Below are 12054 nucleotides of genomic sequence, written 5' to 3'. Positions count from 1 at the left end.
GGAAGTACTGGGCCGGCCCCTCCCATACTCCTGCCCTGCTGCAGATCTAAAAGGAACAAACAATGGTGAGTAAAAAGGTAAACAAATATCATGAATATACTTTGAAACCAAATAAACAAGTTCAACCAATAATCCAGTAGTAGCTTTCACCTAAACATATAGATGGAAACTGCAACCTAATGCTAACACAAACAAACCCGGGATAGTAAGTGGAGCAGAGCTGCAAACTAATGTTTAAATTTAAGCAATATGGCCAACTACAGAAAGGAAATGAATCAGAAATGATAATAAGGGCCAAATGGTGAACACAAACTGAACCACTTCGTCACAGGGGGAAACAAAATCTCGTACGCCTAAAGCAGACCAAATGTGACTAGTGTGAATACACCCTAAAATCCCTGTTTGGCATCAACTGTAATGTCTCTTAAGCCCCGTTTCTGACAAAGTTGGTGAGTGTTACTGAGCAGATAAACATTATTAGAAATGTAGTGATCCAGATACGTTCTGACTGTGCTATCTCAGTATAAAGTCGAAAACATTGTGAGAATGCAGGGCAACGGTGGGTTGCCTATGAAGAGATGACCTTCACACATTTGTAAACTTCACTACACATTATTAAATATAGGTAGTGTCTAAACCCTACATGGTTCTTGTTTATATCATCCAGGTTCTGTACTAGGTGCTCTTGAAAATAAACCATATACTTCTAGGACATTACACAAGAACACTGCATGTTTCATTTTTCATGTGTTGCAGTATTGTAATAGATAAGGGCTTAATGACTAGACTGCCAAGACAGTTGTAACAAAATTAAATTTGCATAAAACATCATTGAAGTGTAACATACAATAACACTCTTACAATGAAATAACAAGCTTTACTTTTCCAGGTAACAAGTATGCAAGCATATAAAAGCCGCCAAAGGAACTTAGTGAACCAATAAACTAAAGTTGAACTGTAACCTGAATCTTGTGTTGAAGCTGACCCCAAACTGCCGTGAATGTTTTACATGGTGTCAACCTTTTCAAACACAGACATTTAAAACTGGTTGACGTTTTCAGCCTTACAACTACATAGCAGCCTCAGTAAGCAGACAACCAATTTCTACCCCCCCCCCCCCCCCCCAGTATATATTCGTTACCATGGAGACTTACAGGACAGGACATCAACTAATGATGTTGGGACTGCATCATTAGTTGATGTCCTGTCAGGTTCAGGACCATTTATTTACCTAACTGAAATAACAGGGTGGATTATTTAAAGTTACAAGGACAGACAAAGCATATAAATGGTTGATTTGTTGGAAATGAAAGGCTTTCAGAGAAAAATCCAACAACTTTTTCAAATTGCATATGGAAAAAGGCTTGCTCATTCATTTTCTGTACCTTTTTAGTCCTAATTAGGTTGGAGGTGGCATTGAAGCTTTTACCAGGAAGTCAACTGGTGAAAGGTGGAGGCTACCTCATACAGGCCTCCACCCACCGAGGGACCACCAGAAATGCCCAAACACTGAAAGGTAAGAGAAATTTAGAGTCTCTATTTAACGTAGTGGGGATGCTTTTGGACACTGAGAAGAAAGCAGTGCATGGATAGATGCATTTATAGTTTATCGCTTTGCATACCTGCTGAAAAAAGTGACCAACATGCAAAAAAAAAAAAAATAGTTTTCCACATTTTGTCGTAGTCACAAACTTAAAGTCAAGTCAAGTCAGCTTTATTGTCAATTTCTTCACATGCTCCAGACATACAAAGAGATCGAAATGACGTTTCTCACTAATTACGATCTCTTAAATGTTTTGACTTAAATGTATCCTATTGCTACTTTATGTAATAAAAAAACAGAAGGTAGCAAACAAAAAAAAAAGCTTTTAAAAATTTTATTTAAATGAATTAGGCCCCCTGAGGGAAAACTTTGAATCATGTTCTGCTGCAGTTTTTAAAGCCAAAGTTGAAGAGTAAAGGAACGTCAAAACAATACAGGTTACTTTTTTTACTTCTATTTGTAAAATATTTTTAAAACCCAAGAAATACATAGACATTTAAGAAAAGTGATTTTTTTTCAACATGTTGTTTAACTGTATTTATAACTGTGTATAAAACTCAAATAAAAAAACAGAAAGTTGGATTCTCCACTCCTGGAACAGAAAACCCTGTTATAAGGGTTTTGTTATAGGCCAGAATCGCCTCCTGTATGAATCCTTGTTGCAAAGTCCTTACTGCAGACTTTCACAGCATTGTAGGTTCATTGGTATATTGTGCAATGTGTTTGATTGTCCATTTATACGCAGCAGTTTGGGAAACATTCATCCTCCTGCTATCAGCTCCGGAGCAGTCCTGCACACACAGCACCGAGCCAGCTTTTTTTTTTTTTATCTGTTTCTTCAGTTTCTTTAACACAATGACTCGGATGCTGCGGCTGCAAACGAAAACATATCCAAGCAATCCAAATCCATCTTTTCCAAAATTCTTACCCCTAACCACCATCAACAGTAAACCAAAAATAAGACCACCTCATTGTTTTGCTTCTTTGAGTAAAAGTAGACAGCAGCCTAGCTCGTCTTACACTCCACGCAATGTTTTCTCTCTCAAGATATGACGTCCTTCTGTGAATAATATGCATCATGTGGGCCTCATTTTATGTTAGTGTCACGAAAGTAAGCTGCTGGTTAGAACCAACAAGCACGGAGAGAAATTATTGATCTTCGTCATGCTCACTTTCTCCGTCCCATTTATGACAAAGCAGGCGGCTCCAAATGGATCTGCCAGTCACCAGCAGTGAGCTGTGACAGTGCTTTAATATTCATGCATCTTCCTGTAATGAGCCAGTCAAGTCAAATGCCAGAGTTTCACAGAGGAGGCAGAATCCCACCTGTGATAAGCATCCAAATGGGAGAACACAAACAGACATGAAAGAGGATGTTTGTTATGTAGGTTTCCTGCACACGGCTTATACCGACACCTGCAGAACAAGAGCCTTCGGTTGGAGAGCCTTAAAAAATCAGCAGCAGCTGGGAACTGGGTTAACACGTACAAAATACTTGTTTGTATGAGCGGGATTATATGAGTCAATTCTTAATCAGGGCGATAAGGTATTTGCCCGCCGGAATACCGCAGCATCTAGAATCTGCTGATAAGCCACTTTATCAAGCCTCCCACACTATCCCGTTTTATTATCTGCACCTTTCAATCACATCCCATTGATTTACAGAAACAAATAGAGCTGGAGTGAAGTTCGTTCCCCTTCCTTGCTGATGACAGAAGGCTTTGGGGATGGGTAGGGGTGGGGGTGGCTCTGAGCAGCCATCACAGCTGGGTGAACAGGTGGTGGGAGGATGCCCTGGAGAAGCTCCAGCAGAGAGGACCTGCTCTACAGGCCTGCCTCAGGGACACTGCTGCAATCTTAACCATAATGAAAAACTTCTACTCTGCCTCTTATTATTGTTATATTTTTAACCCACATCCGAGAAAAGATCTTCTGTAGTCTTGGTTTTATTGAAGGTAGGAATCAAATGGCTGAGATACTATAATTCTGTTGTAACATTAGAATTTAAATAAAATGATTAATCTTTTGGGCAATGCATCCTAATGTTACATGCTTATCTGGATGCCATCAACTAATGATGGTGCATTCCATTTGTGCTTGTGCTCCCAGGTGTTTTTGGATAAATTAGAATATCATAAATAAAAGTTAATTTATTTCAGGAATTTCTTTTCAAAAGTGAAACTCAAATATAACTCAACAGAATAAAGGACTAGAAAGGAAATAACCTTTATTGTCCCTCAGTGGGAATATTCAGGTCTACCAGCATCAAAGTGAAAGACGAATGGAAGTGTACAGATTCACACAAAGGTAAAAACAATAAAACATAGTTATAAAAACTTTATGTAAGGGCAAATTTGAAGTATAAGGAAAATATGCTCCACAGTTTAAAAATATTATTAAAAATAGCATTAACAGATTAAAGAGATTTGCAATTGAGTACAACATTACTCAGAGTTAAGTTGAATCATATTTCAGAATTTTAATTGTATTTTTAATACAATCACTAACAAAGCCTAAGATCCTCCCTCTGACTGTGTAGAGACATGCAAATCTACAGAACTTGACCCACAGGAAGTGACATCACCAAAGGAATAAGTTGGTCCACAACAATAACACATACATGATAGGAAAATTGTTCACAAAAAATTGTACAAAAAAAATGTAAGGAGGATTTAAGGTGAGGTATACAAGATTCAAGCTCCACTGCTCTCACTGTATGCTTTGAAAATGGCTGAGTCGCAAGAAGCACACTGTCTTACAAGTTTATGAGACGCAGAGGAAGAGATCAGAAGAAAGAAATAAGACCAGAGTGTATTGGGAAATTATTTGGTGTGATCCCCTGAGGAGAGAAAGAGCAGGTAGGATGGTCATGCACATGCACAGTGATTCAAAAAGTGATGGCCCTTTCTTAGCTAGATTCTTAACTAAGTCCACTAAACTTTTAACCTTTAACTCATTGGTCAAACATACAAACGTACAATCTATGTGACCATGTTCTTTTAAGGTTTTAATTCATTGAAATACATGGAGAGAAACTCATTGTGATTTGCTTGTATTTTTTTAGCATGCCAAATCTGTATATTAGGAAGCATGGAAGAGTTTTTAAAGTCAAAAACAGAATAACTGCACATAATGATTAAATTGTACATTCTTCTTTAACGACTGAAAAACAGAGCAAATAGATTTGAGATGAGATATTATCTTGGCTGTTATGAGACAACACCTGGAACTCATTAAGTTAATGAGCTGCATCATTTTTGAAGCCTAAACGATAAGGTATTGACAGCGTTTCAAGTCTTACTCAGTGGCATTTTATTTATTTTTTTCCCTTCTGGCTAGGCAAGACTAAATTAACATTTTGGTAAGCTAAAAAACATTATTGATGGTGCAGGCTCTGGAAAGGTACCAAAAATCACCCAAGAAATGTCAACATAGACTTAAAAAATGTACACAAACTGGGCCTGTGGTTGAAATGCTCCTCTTTTTTTTTCACAAAAGCAGCGATGGCCAATCAAATTTCCTGAAACAATGGTTGTTATCTAATTTTGTTTATTCACTTTCATAGCTCTTAATTTTGTTTAGTACAAACAATGATCCCAGTATATCAGTATTCTCTTTATTATGCTTTGTCCAGCACTGACTAATGAAGAACAAATGTGTGGGAAACTGCAATTAGTGTTATTAATACTATGGTTCTCAAATCGTTGTACAAAGGCCACTTGTTGTACTTTAGTGGACATCTGTTTTGCAATGTTGGAAGTGAGACCTTTATGCAGAAAACAACTATGAACAACTGAAGATTTGAAGGGCTTATTAATGTAAAAAAAGTGAATGTTACTTCCAGGTTAAGGAGTGGGTTCCAAGACGACACTGAGGAAGAGAGATAGGAGATCATCTTGTGATGTTTGAGAATTTGTAATGAAGACTTAGAGGAGGATAGAGTCTTACTACTGTTGAGGTGAGCATATCCACAGGGGATGAGGTTGGCAAACTGTGGTGTGTGGAGTGGATCTGAGATGGTGTTTGTTTTCCAGAATAATCTGGCATCTATTTCAGGGATCCACTCTTCAAGCTCCAACTCTCTCTCTCTCTCTCTGTCTCTCTCTCTGTCTCTCTCTCTCTCATTCCACAGGATAGGACAAATCATGCGGACAATATGATAACAATGTTTCCTCACAGTAAAGGAGGCTGAAGAGTTCAGTGGTAGTGAAATATTCAATGAGACACAAATCGACAGGGGAAAGAATTTTTTTTTTTTTTTGCTGCAACTATTTGAAAATCAGGTAACAGCACTCACTGTACATCTTCACCTTTAAAGTGGGCACACTTTAATAGTGAAGAAAGATATACAGGGAGTTCACGTTCACGCATCATTTAAGGGTTTATTTTCAAGAACGTTTTGTGCTACAATCTACAAACAGGTCTTTTCGGTTTCTTTGCATCTCCATAAAGCAAATTAAAATGTTGTTTTAAAGGAGCATTTACTGTAAAAAAAAATAAAGCTGCTGAAATATATTTTAATAACCAATTATTTAAATAAAACATAACAATTAATGAAATATTTCAAACTGTCCATAGAACTGTCTTCCTCCCATTGTGGCATTGCTTGCTGCTGTTCACAACACATGTCTTTGAACTCATGCAAAACAACTTTTGACTCACATTAACTTAAAACATTTCTTTTGCATGTTGTCTTTGTGAGGGCTAATATTTAACTGACAGCTCCCTGCCTCTCCATTGCTGCTTTCATCACCCCAGCACATGGAGCTAAGAACAGTTTGTATTCCAGCAATTCGCGCAGCTCTGACTGCATCCTTGACAGTAATTGTACAGTCCGTGGTGGGGCTGTCAGACTGGGATGTCTCCTTGAGGTGGAAGTAATTTTAAAGTCATTCCTATGAGGGCAAAAAGGCAAAAAAAAAAAAAAAACATTGTCAATGCAATGTTTATGCCTTGTAGGTCAGTGTGAGATAGCCTAAAATAATAGTGTGTATGTAACCTGTTATTGTCCCAAAAACGTTGACATCAAAGTTACCCTTCAAACCCTACATTCTGAAAGTGACTCAGCTTGAAAATGTTCAAGTGAGCTCTTTGTGTGTACACAACAAACCAGATTTCTTCCTCGCATAGGAAGCACTGATAATTACCAGGGAACTGAACATAAATGAATAAATAAATAAAACAACCCAGTTACCTGGTGGCTCCCATGAAGAGTGCTCATCCTGTCCACTAGCAGCCAAGTATCTTTTTTGGATGGTGGGCAATCACACAATCTTTTTCTGCTGTCTTTCTACAGTAATCACACCCTGAAAGCATTGAGTGGGGAGCTATTGTACAAAGCCTCCTGGCTTTATGCTGTTTCCCAACTCCCCATTTTGGTAAGTTGATGACCTTTTTTCTCGATTGCCTTCTCCAGGTCAAACCTTGCATTTTGTTAAAGGGCTGAACAGAATTTTTGTGCAGTCCACTTTCCCCATAAGATGTATCACATGCAGGTTGTCATTAAATTTGCTGCCCACTTTGTACAGTTTACAAACGTTGGCAGTTATACAGCATTCAATGGGCGAGAGGCGGGGTATGTTTATTACGTCTTTTTTTTTCCAATTAAATCAACACACTGCTGAAAGGCAATGTATATGTGTTGTTCCAATTTTAACCCCTAAATTTCAATATTAGTTATAGTTTCTTTAAATACCTTTCATTGAGACCCACCATTTACTCAACGTCTGTTGTTTAATGAGGCAGCCTGTTAGTTCTTCCTGTCTCATTCATGGAGGCCCGCCTCACCCGGTTCGGAGATTTGGCAGCAAAGGAAGAAACCAATTATCACAGACACATAATATGCATATATTTATTACAATTGGAATTCCAAAGGGAGAAAAACACAACGTTACCATAAAGCTTCATTTAGTATATTACTGAAGTCCCCCTCCGCGGCCATTGTAAGCATCTGTCTGCCGAAAAAACCCCAATTGCATGTCTATTATAGGCCACTCGGCTCCTCACAGAGTGACTGGGGGGTGCGGTCCACGCACACACAGTCTCCAGGCGCCCATCTTCCCACAAGCAAAACAGATCCTCAAGTGTCAACTCAGGAACTAACTTTTAATTAATAGCCCAGTTGGTTTTCTTTGGAGTTAACCGAGATAAACATTAAGAACCATAAAAAAAGCTTTCAAACCGTATACCATGCTTCTTCATGCCTGGTATCTAAAAGAGCTTGAATGAATTTATTGCTGCAAACCTCCTCCTTTGTAGACTCCAAGCCACACAGTTTTCGTGATTACAAGGTAACTCTTTGTGCTTCATGAAAAATACCTGATTAATATAACAACTCATTATATATTTCCATAACATGTTGCACTGAATATTTACTTCTACATCATAGGTCTATGATGTTGTATCCTGTTCTACTTCTGGTCAGCTTCTCTTACTGGCTTCCATGTTTGCAAGCTGCTGTTTTTTTTTTTGCCAAAGTAAAATACAAAATGCTGTACTCTGTCTTGGGAACCCTGGGAACTCTCATGTGATTGGCTCAGGAACCAAGTAGACACGGGCTACACTGAACCGAAGTAGTTCTGGACCGTACCTCTAGGTTTGGAAGGAGAAAAACTTGACTAAGACATTGTTGACGGAGAGGACCGATTCTTTATAGGGAATGCTACCCCCGTCCTGGGTGAGATATGAGAATGATTAAGCTTGATTTTACACAAAATATCTTAATTCTTCCTCCTTCAAGTATAGAGGGGGGTGTATGACAAAGCAAGGCAATTTTATTTGCATACCACATTTCAGTACAAAGACAATGCAAAGTGCTTGACATGGTTAAAATATAGGAACCTAAAAAGAGAATAAAAGCAAGTTGAAATAAAATGTAGAAAAAAATTAACAAAATAAAACATAAGAAAATGGAAACTAAAAGCAAATATTAAAAACTGTTAGACTACAAACTTAAACTAATGATGTTTCAGTAAAACAGTTTAACTACAACAGTCAAAGGCAATCCTAAACAAATGTGTTTTTAATCTTAACTTAAAGGAACTCAGGCTTTCAGCATTTTTACAGTTTTCTGGAAGTTTGTTCCAGATAAGTGGAGCATAGGAACTAAATGCTGCTCCTCCTTGTTTGGTTCTGGTTCTAGGTATGCAGAGAAGGCTGGAGCCAGAAGACCTTAGTGGTCTGGATGGTTGATACACCGATAACAAGTCCGTGATGTATTTAGGTGCTAAGCCATTCAGGGATTTATAGACTAACAGAAGGATTTTAAAGTCTATTCCCTGAGATGACCCGTTCCAAGTTTAGTTCTTAAAATATTATACTAAAAAAAAAATATATATATTAAGATCTACTTTGTTTAAAAACTCTCTACTTTGTTTAAAAAATCTCAAAACACTCAAAAACTCTGTTTAGGATTCACATAAGTCAGTTTGCCAATTTTCCTCTCTGACTTTCACATAATTAGGTTCATTTTGGGATTTTTTTTTATCTGGGTGTAGTGCCGACTTTCCATCATTTTCACCATTAGACAAACAATAAAAGAACAGTTAGTGCATCTCTCTAAATGGAACATTAAGTAGTGCTGCAAGAAAAAAAATTAATTTCTCAAATATCTCCACTAAATTACTAGAACTTGGTCCTCTGCCGATTTGAGAACAGGATTCATCATAATTTTCAGCAGATTGAGTGTGAAATAAAAACTCATAAAAACTGTGTATTGTACCGTGTTAGTGAGTTTTTAATATTACATTTTCCTTCATTTTCGGCTTAACATTCTAAGACAAAATGATTATAAAACTTTATGAGTGTAATTGGAGAAACTGCCTTCTCTTTCCCAGCAGCCCTAAATGACCTGTCGTCTCAGATACACTCACTACATACTTCAAATTAATTTTGGCTTCCTATTGTAAATATGATTATGCAGATCTTGAATCTTCATTACTATTTTTTGGTGAGTTTTTAAAGGAATCCTGCGAAGAACCAGACACTGAAAACATATCTCAAAGTATTTCCTTGCTCTGCCTTATCATTTCCTCAGAAGTCTTATACTTTCAACGCTTTTTCTCATCATAAATTGCTTAAGGATATTGTTTCCTTTATTTCCCAAGGGCACCTATCCACACACACGTTCTACTGGTAAATGCCACAGATCTGAGAATTGAGGTAGGAATTACTGAAAATATCTTGGTGGAAAAGATCCTCTTCTTTTTAAAGCCTCAATAAATGGCTGCATATTGTCTCATTTACAAGTGTTTACGTGTAGCTGCACACATTTCCGGAATGACAGATAGGCTTTGGCTTTTGTCTTTCTTTGTACTCATTTTGAGATGGATAAACAAGTTCTAGGTGATCTTGAAGGCGGAAAAACTATATAAAATTTTCCCGTACATCCCCGGGAATACGTTTACATGCGCTAATCATGAACGTGAATGCTATTATTAATATAGGCTTTAATTGTGCATTTAAGGTGTTTCAACATGGTGAAGTTGTGATGCAACGAGCATCTTTAGTGATTCTTAAAGAAAAAAATTCAAAGGTTGGCAAAGGTTTAAAGTTATATTGGATATTTCTTTTCTAATTAAACGAGGGCCGAACTTATAGCTACAGTCTCAAATATACAGTACGGTCTTAAATAAAGTTTGTTTATTTCAGTAGTGGAAAATATTACATTGATTAATTACACAAAGAATGATGTTTTCTAGCCTTTAATTCTGTTATCATGATTTTCTGTTTACATGTATTGGAAATATATCAGACCAATAGGAAAATGTTAAAACACAAACTGGGGTTTAATGAAAAGTATGTTTAATACCGTTTTAAGGGTTGTTATTTACAAAAGGTACTTTACTCTGGCAAATAAGCCTCATCTGAATGCACATTCAAATGTATTGAATATGACTGTTAATATACGCCTCCATTATTATTTGGATAAATGTTTTTCACAAGCTTTTTCTAGCCATCAACAACCTTCTCGCACAATCGTGGCCAACAATCAGGCTTGATAAAAATTTGCAGCTACTTACAGGAATAAGTAATATTTGCTGGTAATGTTTAAGAGTGAATAGAGATCAAATTGATCAATTTGGTTAAACTGATGAAACCCATGTTTGTAGAAATCAAGGTAAAGCTTTCAGACATAAAAACCTGGTACCCATTCTCAAGCATGGTGGTGGCAGCATCATACTGAGTTTTTTTTTTTTTTTATCTGCTAGTGGTACTGGTACTTTCCACAACGAAAACTTATTTAACCTCAACTCAAATACGCATCTCAATGGTTAAAAGTTAAAAACAATTGTTTTTTTAAGATGGCACTTATCCTAAAACACACCTGGAATACAGTTTTGGAATGGATAATGCAGGCTACAGTTCAGCTTATCAAATGGATCCGATCTCAGTCCTGCTGAAAATTTGTGGTCTGGGCTGAAAAGCCAGGCCTGTGCCAGGAAACCAACCCATTTCAATGAGCTCTATGATTTCTGATAAGAAGAGAGTTATGGCTCCTTTTCTTACCACTTCCATGGTTCTTTTATTAATATGAACTTTAACGTTGCTGCAGTTATTTATTCTTTGACAAACCACATTCTGACAAGTGAAGTACTGATCACTATTTCTCCTTTTTCTTTCAGTACATTTGCTTAAAGAAGTTAAAACTGCAAAGCTCATCATCTGAAAGTGCAATTCACAATAAAAGCTTAAGATTTATGCTGATTAAGTAAGAGGATTGTTCCATAAATGGCTTTCAGTATGACAAAACTAATTTCCCTCTACTCCAACACTGCCATTATTATGAACAAAGCTTCATTTTGAAATTGGAAATATGAATCTTGAAGTAATATCTGTCTTCATAATCAGGGCAATGTGGTCTATCTCCAGCTGTGCACTTAGAATGTTATTTGAGGTTAGCACTAGAGACACGCGATTAAACTTGTCACACTGCTGGGATCTTGTATATGCTCATTTTTGCTCCTGCTGATGTTTTCATTTTACAGTGGCACTACTATTACTGGCATAATTGCATCCTCAGACCACCTAGAGATGTGCCCTTGTTGCAAAATCCATTAGAACATCACAACACTCTGCCCCTGGGACAAGGACAGAGGATTCCAGCAAGGCTTGATATCACACTTGGTGAGTGGAAAAAAAAAACATGGACGTTTTCCTCTTCTTACTTTGCCCTCCAGGGATACTATTGTCTTGCACTGATGGGAAAAATATACACTAACTTGCCCAGATGAAGAGATTTTGGAAGAAGAAAATAAGTTCATCACATTTTATGTCCATTAACATCTCAAAAGTGTCACTACAAAAGGGATTTGATCAATAAATGGGACGTACTTGACATTTATATCTTATAGTTGTAAATAATAAAAAATTTTTTTTCTCCATCCATCCATTGAATCATAGTGCTCCTCATCATGTCTATGAACCTGAGTCAGGCTACTACAATGAAGGAAGCTCCTTTCAACTGCTTTTACCCTGGATGTCTGATCCCAGTCTCCTGGCCATAGATGAAA

The 12054-nt window shown here is 37.1% G+C and overlaps 1 long non-coding RNA gene across 1 annotated transcript; it reads left to right on the top strand.

Annotated features, from left to right (window-relative positions):
- The first annotated feature begins 5427 nt into the window (after positions 1-5427).
- LOC118561588 lies at positions 5428-11833 on the top strand. The gene is made up of 3 exons (XR_004930159.1): positions 5428-5501; positions 6840-6921; positions 11530-11833. It is a non-coding gene; the product is annotated as an uncharacterized LOC118561588 (long non-coding RNA).
- Positions 11834-12054: the final 221 nt, after the last annotated feature.

The sequence above is a fragment of the Fundulus heteroclitus genome, chromosome 1 (assembly GCF_011125445.2).
Source record: "Fundulus heteroclitus isolate FHET01 chromosome 1, MU-UCD_Fhet_4.1, whole genome shotgun sequence".
In the NCBI taxonomy this organism is placed as follows: Eukaryota; Metazoa; Chordata; class Actinopteri; order Cyprinodontiformes; family Fundulidae; genus Fundulus; species Fundulus heteroclitus.
Note: the sequence above shows the minus strand (reverse complement) of the source record. Positions and strands in the feature narration are given on the sequence as shown.